The sequence below is a fragment of the Camponotus vicinus genome, unplaced genomic scaffold (genome assembly GCF_025532165.1).
Source record: "Camponotus vicinus isolate PSW18456_S1 unplaced genomic scaffold, iyCamVici1.0 SCAF_8, whole genome shotgun sequence".
Lineage (NCBI taxonomy): Eukaryota > Metazoa > Arthropoda > Insecta > Hymenoptera > Formicidae > Camponotus > Camponotus vicinus.
In genome coordinates this window covers 17362044-17375197 of record NW_028141980.1, presented here as the reverse complement: position 1 = coordinate 17375197, position 13154 = coordinate 17362044, and positions in this window count along the sequence as shown.

The window sequence follows — 13154 nt, the reverse complement described above, 5'->3', positions numbered from 1 at the left end:
CATTTAATTTCAAATATTTAAAATTATAAAATAAAATAAAATATTTTTATACGAGATACATGAATTCTTATGGGTATATTAATATTTAATAGATACATTAATTATCGTTCATCAATCAAATATTTTTCATAATATATTTATTTAGATATTTTATATATATACGAATTAGATATTTTACTCATTATATCTTTTACAAGTTATACTCAAGACAAAACTTTTTCGATAATTGTGCAATTGATGATATTAAATATCTGTATAATGAACAAATAAAAATATAGATTAGACGTAATAATTAGTTTCTCAAAATCAATTATTTTGGACACTTTGCTTTATACAAAAGGGTTTCTGTAAAACTGTTTGATTGCATACTTAATTTGTGCTTGGCGTTTATATTTATAACAGATAATCAGAGGAAGATTTCGAAATTGTAATTAATATTATACGAGTCATTTTTCTCTTTCTCTATTTCTCTTTCTTAAAAAAGAAAATTATTTAAATGTCTTATTTATATAATAATCATACATATGTAAATATGTAGATATTATACAAAGAAAAAAAATTATTAACTTGACTAAATATGCTTATTTTGTTATTGTTTCTTTAATCTGACAGTTAAATCGCAAGGTCGAGATTAATATAAAGATTCGTGATACCATCAATCGTATAATAAATTAATCACTAATTTAAAATACTTCTCTAAATTAATTTAATATTTCGCGCGTATATGTCTGCTATATATATAAAATATAAAATAATATATAAAATATTTTTGCAACAAATTAATAATAATATCGCGTCCGATCTTTGCAGCATGTAACGCATTAATATTTACACGTTTTGGTTCTATTACCATTCGCACAATGAATTCAAACAAAATAGTGATGCGAGAAGCTTTGTCAAATTCCTTTTTTAAACGCGATTGATTTTGTAAGTACATTAAGAAATAATTTTATATGATTAATATTTAATTTCATGTATAATAAATAATACGTAAAATTAAGTCACGACGATAGATCTGAAAATGCATATTTAGCGAAGTGTTCAATTTGATCAAAAATCAAAAAGTGATAGAAATCTAAGATAATAAATAATCATTTCGTTGCAATCTTTACGGACAATAATTATTATTTTAATGCTTAGAGTCACAAATATATTTCATCCGTGTTACTTTATCGTTCTACTTGACAATATAAATATAATTTGGATTATGAGAGAACACGAAGTAAAACAATCGAATTATATATGCAAATAATTAGCATAACGAAAGGCTCCATGATAAATTGTTTAATAAATAATCAATTTTAATCAATAAATTAAAATACTTCCATAATTTAATATTCCACGTTAATGTATATTTTATAATATATAAAATATTTCGGCAACAAATTATCGATAACACGGCGTTCGACTTTGGCAATATAAATGTGCTACTGTTTGTATGTTATGGTTGTGCTATCATTTGCTCGGTGACATTCGAGCAGTAAAATAATGATGCGAAATATGCTTTGTATGTTAATTAATTGTTTAATAAATAATCGTTTAATTAATCTATAAATTAAAAAACTTATACAATTTAATATTTTCATGTATATGTCATAGTACGCAAAATATTTCGACAAAGAATTATCCATAACACGGTGTTCGACTTTGGCAATATAAACAATAGCGTGCTATTATTAATATGTTACTTTGTTATCATTCGCACGGTGACACTTGAACAATAAAGTAGTGGTGCGAAACGCTTCGCATATTGTCGAATTTTTTTCTGAACACGATTACGATTAATATCAAAACATAATTTGATATAATTATTAATAATTAGAAATTAATTAACTTATGATAAACGACGAACGATAACTTATGATAAAATTGTATCGCAACGATAAATCCTTATCGAATCGCAATTATTAATTACTGCGAATAAAAATTGAAACGGGAGTACATAAAAGGAGATAAAAGAATTAATTTTGTTATGATCTTTCGATTATTAATGTTTATTAAAATAATTTCCTTAACGATACTTATTAGAATTAAATAAATTTCGACCAATTTAAATTTTCTTAATCGGCAATCACTCATAGAATATTTCAACGACGAATTATAACAATAACATAGTATAAGTCGAACTTGGTTGGCGATATAAACAGTATCGCGGTAAAGGTTTTGATTTACGATCATTCGCACAGTAACCTTAAGCAGTAAAGTAGTGACGTTTCATATATTATCAAATTCTTTCCTTACATAGTCAACCTTGGCGATATAAACAGTACCGCGGTAATGTTTCTGACTTACGATCATTCGCTCAGTGGCTCTTGAGCAGTGAAGTAGTGATGTGAGACGTATCATATATTATCAAATTCTTTATCTAAACACAATTACAAGTGCAACGAGGAACTTTTCGTGAATGAGTGTAAGTGCAACGAGGAATTCAAATGAGTGCAACAAGGATTGGAGTGCCACGAGGAAAAAGTGAAGAAAATAAAAGAAAAAAAGGAGGTCTTGAAAATGGATGGATCAATAAGATATGATGTAAGTCATTAATATTTTAATTATTTATCACATTCATTATTTATTATATTGTTACGTCCCCGCGTCCCAACCCCCTGGATGTATTCGCCACCTGTTGAATTCTTTCGGCGGGAAGTACGTCGACGGAAGAAGATCATTTCCGCGCGCGTTGTCAAGATATTGTTATAAACAACGACTGTCAGAGAGTCTGAGCCCAGCTGTCAAGCTGTGCGGACGCGCGTCTATCTGTGATCCGTTTTACGATTATTCCGAATTCTTATATGTTACTCGTGGTTTATTAAAGTTCTTATACTTTAAACCGCGTTATTATTTACTGCGCGAACGTCAGCGTGTGCCGATCGATTGTGTCGTGCGCGTTCGATATATATCGTTCCGCGAACTCAATAATATATAAATTATTTATCAATAGTATATATTGTTGTATAACAACGATGGTCAGCTGAATCGAAGAATAATTATCAAGCTATCCGGACGTGTTTTACATTACGGATCGTTATCGCGAGATTTCCCCTGTTATTATTTGTTGTTTGTGTATTCTGTGTTTCTAATTAAAGTTCTTAATTTCCGTTAAGAGTGTCTTATTTTACGCGGTCCGCGAGTATCCCATTGTGTTGAACGCGCTTCGATATCTCGAAGTCGCTGCCGCGGACGTAACAATATATTCAAAATATATACATATTTCTCGTTTCGTTTTATTTCTTTGATTGTGATTCAATAGTGATTTTAAATTGTGTAACATATATAATACATATACTTATAAAAAATATTCCATTTTATTTTAAAATAATTCAAACATTTATAAAATGTTTATTAATTAATATTTTCAGATACTTCTTATATTTTGCAAAATATTTCATATTAATATATTTATTTAAATACTTCATATATTAAAAAATAAAAATTTTTGATTTATAATATTTTTAAAAGTTTATATTTCAGAAATATAAATTATTTTGTAATTACGCAATTTATACCATTAAAATATATCTATTTAAAAGTAAAAATGTAAAAATTAATTGCGCGCAATATTTAGTTTTAAAATCAATTATTTTGCACATTGCTTTATATAATAGATTTTCTCTTATCTTTTATATTTTTATTTATCGTTTATATTTGCGAATTAAAATGTATATAGTATATTACAAAATAAATTATATATTATATTATATTATATATTATATTTATCACATCGAATCTTCACATTCTTATTCCATATTTCTTTATATTTAATTAGCGCAATGTTCAGGAATATTATCTGACGAGAGGGACAGATAAAATTCTTTTGTTAAAACGGTAATCTTGTATAAGAACACGAAAAGAACGCGGAAAAGCAACACGAAAAGAACGCGGTATTTTCGCAATCATAATTTATTAATTTATTTTACGAATACGAGTATTCAGTTCCGCGCGATATGGAATTCATAAATAGATAAATTTAACGGAAAGCATATCATTAGATTATAGTTATAATTGTATTTTATACACATTTATGTCAATAATTAAAAATATCAATATTTGATTATAATTAATATACAATTATAACTATTTACAATTTACAAAATACAATTTATAATGTTATCAATATCAAATAAATGGATTCGATTTATTCAAATGTTTAATAACATAAATAATTTGATATTGACGGCATTAACATTTGGACTTAATGTTTTATATCATATATATGTGTAAATTATATATTTATATATTTTTAATTTCTAAATAAAGTATAACATGTTAAAAAGTATCTTGAACATCTATAATTATGCAATTTGTTTAATCTTCTTGAAAATAATTTTGATAATTTAAATTTAACTTTTAAAACATTTTTAAAAATAAATTCAATTTAATTTCTTAAAAATAATTTTAATTTATTACAATGAATTACACGAAAGTATCCAAAATATACGTATAATATAAAATTTATTAAAAATTTCTACATAGTCAAAACAAGATTGATTAGCGTTGGTGAATTATGCGATATTCATTATTAATAATTGATATGCAATAATAGAATTTAATAAGTTTTATGTAACGTAAATATATATAATCGTGATCAAAAGAGTCATTAATAAAATTATCGATCGTTTTTTCGATTGTAGAAGAAAGTATTTGCATTATTGGCGCATAATACAAGATAAATAACGATTTAAAATTCGCGAGAAAACGGTAACGAATAAATAAATCGATAATATTAGTAATATTCGATTACCATATGCATAAGTTTTGTAATACGATAATCGAAACCGCCAATAGACAGCGCGACATAATTATTATCAAACAAATACGAAGATATTTCGAGACATTTGAGATCTATAATATTTGCGAATATAGAATTTATTGTCTGATTTATTTGCGAATTTTTAGAAGATAAATCACGATTTATAATTCGCGAGAAGACGCGACAAATAAATAAATCGACAATATTCGAAATATTTGATTGCGATATGTATAATTTTTATAATATAATCGGAGCCCCTAATAGACACGCGCGATATAATTACCATCACACACAAGTGCGAAGATATTTCGATAGACATTTAAGGTCTGTAATATTTGCGAATTTATTTGCGATTTACTTGCGATTAATACGCTATTTTATATAAATGTCGCGATTGAGAAAACGCATATTGAAAATACATATTACATCTTGCGCATGATTAATTCAATGAAGTAAAATAAATCTTAAAACTTTACAATTTTAATGTATAATTAATATATAATTAAAAGATCACGTTATCACCACGTTTAATAGAGAATAACGGAACGAATGATTTTATCAACGTCCCTCTAATACTCTAACTACATATTTAACTATATCTGTAACTATCAATGTAATAGTAGAGTTTAATAAGATTTAAATAATGTAAACAATCGCGATTAAAACAGTCATTAATAAAATTATCAATCGTCTTTTAAATAGTAGAAAAAAATATTTGCCCTACTAGCGCCGACTATTAACGACAATATTCAAAGACGTGGAAAGATAAACAAAGCTTCGATGTAAGTCAGCGATTAAGTTAGGTAAATCGCGATTTAAAATTCGTGGGAAAACGTGACGAATAAATAAATTGATAATACACGGAATATTCTATATGTATAATTTTTATTATAATATAATAATCGCCAAGTTCTCAATAGATACGCGCGCAATGTAATTATGCTGTCACACAAATGCGAAGATATATTTCGATAGACATTCGAAGTATGTAATATTTGCGAATATAAAATTCACTATCCGATTTATTTGCGATTAATATGCAATTTTATATGAACGTCGCGATTTAAAATAAGATACATATCTCGCGCATGACTAACTAAATAAGATAAAATGGAAAATTTTTATAATATGATAATCGAAATCATCAATAGACGCGTGCGCGACATAATTATTATCACTCAAATTATCACGCAATTTGTAAATAATCGCGATTAAAACAGTCATTAAAAAAATTATCGATCGTTTTTTAAATAGTAGAAAAAAATATTTGCACTACTAGCGCATTTTGCGCGCACTATTAGAAACAATATTCAAAAACGTGAAAAGATAGACAAAGCTTCGATGTATAAGTCAACGATTAAATTATAAGATAATATTAAAATATAAGACACATCGCGATTTAAAATTCCCGAGGAAACGCGACAAATAAATAAATTGATAATATTCGGAATAACCGATTCCGCGATATCTATAATTTGTATAATATAATAATCGAAGCTCCCTCAATAGACACGCGCGCGATATAATTATTATCACATAAAGGCGAAGATATTTCGATAGACAATTTGAGGTCTGTAATGTTTGCAAATATATAATTCATCGACTGATTTACGTGCGAATTTTTATAAGATAAATTGCGATAAAATTCGCGATAAAATTCGCGATAAAACGCAACGAATAAATAAATCTATAATATTCAAAATAATGGATTGCGCATAAATTTTATAATATAATTCGACGCCATTTGATACGCGGATGATATACCGGTAATATCCGATAAAAAGAGGAGCGACCTTAAAAATGGAGAACGATATTAACATCTTGTTTCTACATCAGATTTCGCAAGATCAATTTGCGAAGAAAAGTTAAGTGATCCATTGAACGTCGGGAACTTCACTGTAGGAGGGAACGAATCCCGGATCTTCCGGACTATTCCCAATAGCAATGATTTCATTAATAAATCAACGACAATTATCCCTCGTCATTATGTTCAATTCATGAATTTGATATGCACATCAGGAAACATGTTCTTCCATTACTAAGAAATATATTTCTTCATTGAAAATTAAATGGATATAACGATTTATTTTATGGAAATGTGATTACGAACGATTATATTTATAAATAATAAAATACATGCATCATTGGAGTTTGTGTTAAATGTGCGAACACAATAATTTGGGGTACCGTTTGCGCGCGCGAGACGAATCGAACCCGATAACAGCAAGATATAAAAAATTTCAATTCGAATAGTGTGCAAAATAAAATAAATGAAATAATTTTAAATATATAATTAATTCCAGATTAATTCTCTAGATTCTTATTCTTATAATGTTTAAATTAATAATTTTTTTTCTTTTAATCAATATCTTACTGATATAGGAGTACCCATTCGATTCGTCTCTAAATTTTTAAGTATTCGCACATTTTATGTAACATTCATATATAATTTCGCGTATATATAATATATCATATTAATAAAAATTATAAAAATATTTTGGATACGTTAATTTGTGCATGTATTTTATTATACATATATATAAAATGGTATATATCTAAAAACTAATATTCTAAAATGGCGATGTCCAATACCTGCAAATAGTTTCTTAAAAGAAACTAAAAACTAATATTAATATCCCCAGTACCTAGAAATAATTTTTCAAATGAGATAATTAATTAATAATTAATGAAATATATTCGTTCGTAATCATTTTTATCCAAAAAGTTAATAAAATTACAATATGAAATTACTTAAAAAATAAAAATTTATACACAACGCTATATCCATATTTTATCTATTATTAAATCTCTCTGGCATTAAATAATTATAATACTAATCCTAATAATGACAGAACATTTTTAACGAAGAAATGAATAGATGCATTTCTCTCACATCTAAATATGTATTATTTAAATTAATTCGATTTTAAAGAAACGTATGGCATTCGTCGTTGTATTACTACCGAAATCATTGCTTTCGGAAATTGCCAGGAAAAACCGGGATTAATTCCATTCTTACAATAAAAATTCCCAATTTTCAACAGGGCACCGAACCAGACGTCGCGAATGGATCTTACAAGAACCAATGAGAAATAATTCTCCATGATGAAAATCGTTTCGACTCCTCGGCGGTACGAGCCACGCAACTTTCATTAACGTTTATCTAACGAAAGGAACAACGATAACTTTTTTATTAAAATGATAATCTCGTAAAAGAACGCGTAAAGAACGCGGGAAAAACACGGTGTTTTCGCAACCGTAATTTATTAATTTATTTATGAATATTTTCCGATACGAAATTCGTAAATACACAAATATAACCGAAGAAACAAATTATTAAATTGATAATAATTAACTCGCAATTCTATAATATCGAAGGTGATCGTTTAATTTTATAAAGCTAATATTTAATCGTTGACTTAACACATCGAATTTTCACACTCTTATTCCATATTTTTTTATATTTAATTAGCGCAATATTCAGGAATATTATTTCACGAGAGGGACAGCAGTAAGATCCTTTATTAAAATGGCAATTTCGTTTAAGAATAGGGAAAGAATGCGGAAATAAATATGATATGTTTCCGTAATTTATTAATTTTACGAATATTTATTTCGGATACGAAATTCGTAAATACATAAATCGAATTGAAAGTAAATCATTAAATCCGTATAATAATTGACTCGCAATTTCATAACATCGAAGGCGATCGTTAAATTTTGTGAAGCTAATACTTAATCGCTAACTTAACATCGACTCTTTATACTCTTATTCGATACTCTTTTACTTTTAATTAGCAATATTTGAGAATATTATTTGAGAGGGACGGCAATAAGATCCTTTATTAAAATGGCAATCTCGTCTAAAAACGCGAAAAGAACGTAGAAAAAGCACGGTATTTTCGTAATCATAATTTATTTCATGAATATTCAGTTCCGCGCGATATGGAATTTATAAATAGATTTCGAATTTATTAATGACTCTTTGATATGAAAATACAAATAGTTACTCTTTTAATGAATATTTCAAAAATATATACTATAGAATCAAGTATGTTAATTTAATGAATAACTATTATATAATCATTATACGTATACTTTGGATAATTTTTCGTGTATTATTATTATGTAATTTTTGGTGTAATCTGCATAAGAATGTATTCATGATATTTCTTAAACACTATTAATTATATATATGTACAATTTTCTTAATATTCCTGAAAAAAATAATTTTAATAATTTAGATTTTATTTTTAAAGCATTTTTACAAATAAATTCAATTTCATTTTTTAAACTGAAATAAAGCCAAATTACAAATTTCTATATATTGTATTAGAGTGCTAACACGGCCATATTTCATATGGTAAAATATAAAACAAAAGCAACCATTTATAATTAGGCAGAATTTATGCCGGGTATCACAGAATTTAACGTAACACTGTCACTCTCGAAAGATGCAATTGTAATTTATATAATTATTGCTTGTATATTCATTTTAATATTATATTTTAATATTTTATAACTGCTTATATTATTTATTTTTATCTCGTTGCAGTTTATATTTATTTTAATAAATGCCGGCAAAATGAAATGACACAATATGTATATATTAATCTAATCTGTATATGTATCCTCAATTGTAAATGGTTATCCTGGACTTTAGTTGTTAGCAGCCTAGTATAATATATAAAATTTTTATAATATAAAAATTTTCTGTACAGATTATCAATAAAAATTGATTGATATTATAATAATATATATAATTAATAAATTTTTATAGTGTAATTTAATGCATAATTTATAATAAAATATAAAATTAATATGTGTATAACACTTATCATATTACAAGTTATTTCATTAATTAATCATTTGGCTTTACATTAAGTTTAAAAACAATATCTACAACAAATTCTATAATGGATGAGCTAGAAGAAGAAGAAGCTAAGAATAAGATATTAGAATAAGATAAGTGAATAAGATAAATACGCGTTATAAGAATAAATTAGCATCAGATGTAATTGATAAAATTTTTAATGTTCTTTTCAATAAATTAGATAAAATTTATACAAAAATGATCTTTTCTCGATCTTCTTTCTTTATAATTAAAATACTGCAATATATTTTCGCGATGGATGCGATACATTTCGAACGAATTTATTAAAAGTTATTTAATCTATCCTAGCTCATCCATTTTAAGGCAACGGATTTATCTACAATCTCTACCGTTACCTTAAAATTAAATAAAAGTTCTTGTCACTCACCGTGGCATTGATGTGCAGCAGCGGAGTTATCGTTATCGAAACTACGTTGTCGTTGAAACTACGTCTGTAACATACAAATATAAAATTCATGTATAACAAAGCTGAAAATACAATCAATATTTCAAAAAATTATTATTGTGCGGAATTTCATATCCGTTGTGTAAAATTATAAGCAGATATAAACACGTATGGGAAGATTTTATATATTTTGAAATTATTTTTTAAATAGAAATTTTTATATTTATAAAATTCTTTCTCTCTAATTCCTTTAAATTAAAAGAACGAATTATTATGCGTACGATTTATAACAATTAATATACAAATAATAAATATTCACCATCAGGTTGCTTCGCCGATGCAAGATGCCTCCCCCAGGCCTCTTCCTCCTCTGACAATAGTTTGTTGGTCTGTAACATACAAAGAAGATTCAAATTGTAGTCACGGTCAAAAAATTATTATTATATGCATTTAATTTTATATCCGACGCACATAAATAATAAGCAGATAAACAATTTTCAAAAAATTATTATTGTGCGGAATTTCATATCCGTTGTGTAAAATAATAAGCAGATATAAACACGTATGGAAAGATTTTATATATTTTGAAATTATTTTTTAAATAGAAATTTTTATATTTATAAAATTCTTTTTCTCTCTAATTCCTTTAAATTAAAAGAACGAATTATTATGCGTACGATTTATAACAATTAATATACAAATAATAAATATTCACCATCAGGTTGCTTCGCCGATGCAAGATGCCTCCCCCAGGCCTCTTCCTCCTCTGACAATAGTTTGTTGGTCTGTAACATATAAAGAAGATTCAAATTGTAGTCACGGTTAAAAAATTATTATTATATGCATTTAATTTTATATCCGACGCACATAAATAATAAGCAGATAAACAATTTTATAAATTTTGAAAATAATTCTACTAATAAGTAATAATTTAATAATTCTATTAAAAGCTATTCGAACGTAGAAACTTTTAAATTGCAGTTTTTATGTAAAAATTTCTCTCTTTTTCTCTTGTTTAAGTCATGTAAATAAAAAATCAAATTACGCGATTAATTACTTAATTTAAATCGCGCGCAATTAATAAATAATTATATATAAGCGATAATTTATTTACCATAGAGTTGCTTTACAGGTGCCTGATGCCTCTCCCAGGCCTCCTCCTCCTCTCATGTTGTTGACGCGCGATACTTTCAACGGCACTCCCGCACTCACGAGCGATATTTTTATATCGCTATTTTCGCTATTTTACGCGCGATACTTAACGATTTCCGCACTATTTCGATGCGATTAAAAATTTTATATTTGATCGCGCGATGTATATACTTAATATGTATACCTATACCTTAGGCGGCACTCCCGGTTTCGGTACGAGCGAAAATCCCATTTCACTTACGAGAATCAACTTCGAGTCAACCAGTCGGGATTGCAACGATACAACGAGCAAGGACTAAGCCCAAACCGGAAAGAAGACGAAACGATTGACGGAAATAGAGGAAAATGAAGTTCACCAGCTCTTTTTCGCGCATAATTATCTTATCTCGTATCGAACCTGGACCCGCTAAGCACGATTTCAGGTGCTCCGCCCGGACATATTATGCCTCTCGCGGTTGCTATATGCTACACCAGGCTAGTAGACGGCAAAAGAAGAGGATACCCACATTTTTTAAATGCTAACATTCAGCAATTTAGAAAATGGGGAGGCAACACCTTTTACCGAGCGAAAATCGTGCCTAGGGGAATCCACTCGACTCCTCGACAGGATTAACACACGCAGTGCGTGTGGCTGTAGACGAGCAAAGAGAAGGGACCCACTGACGACCATTCCGAGCAATCGATCGAGTTCTAATCAATTCGGGTCGAATCACTTGACGAAGCACGAAGCAAGAGTGTACGTTGCATAGCAACGTGTGCAAACTCGAAACATCCCAGTTAGTTGGCATCGGAAGTAGAGACTCGTGACAATAAATGAAATTGGGATTTTATATGAAAAGTCCAAAAATTCCGCGAAAACACGACGACGCGAGAATACTACAACGCGGAAACGCGGTAACGAAACGCTTGCCGTCCGCGACACGTTGACGGCACCGACGACGCGAAAGGGTACTTAGCTTCCCATTCAGGCACCTTAAGATTTATCATAAATAGAAAGATTTAAGATAAACCTCAAGGCACCATCCAAGTACTAAGCCCTCCCACCGCGACAAGGTGTACCCCATGGGAGGGTTATATTATATATAATTTTATATATAATATAATATATAATTTATTTTGTAATATACTATATACATTTTAATTCGCAAATATAAATGATAAATAAAAATATAAAAGATAAGAGAAAATCTATTATATAAAGCAATGTGCAAAATAATTGATTTTAAAACTGAATATTACGCGCAATTAATTTTTACATTTTTACTTTTAAATAGATATATTTTAATGGTATAAATTGCGTAATTACAAAATAATTTATATTTCTGAAATATAAACTTTTAAAAATATTATAAATCAAAAATTTTTATTTTTTAATATATGAAGTATTTAAATAAATATATTAATATGAAATATTTTGCAAAATATAAGAAGTATCTGAAAATATTAATTAATAAACATTTTATAAATGTTTGAATTATTTTAAAATAAAATGGAATATTTTTTATAAGTATATGTATTATATGTTACACAATTTAAAATCACTATTGAATCACAATCAAAGAAATAAAACGAAACGAGAAATATGTATATATTTTGAATATATTGTTACGTCCGCGGCAGCGACTTCGAGATATCGAAGCGCGTTCAACACAATGGGATACTCGCGGACCGCGTAAAATAAGACACTCTTAACGGAAATTAAGAACTTTAATTAGAAACACAGAATACACAAACAACAAATAATAACAGGGGAAATCTCGCGATAACGATCCGTAATGTAAAACACGTCCGGATAGCTTGATAATTATTCTTCGATTCAGCTGACCATCGTTGTTATACAACAATATATACTATTGATAAATAATTTATATATTATTGAGTTCGCGCAACGATATATATCGAACGCGCACGACACAATCGATCGGCACACGCTGACGTTCGCGCAGTAAATAATAACGCGGTTTAAAGTATAAAAA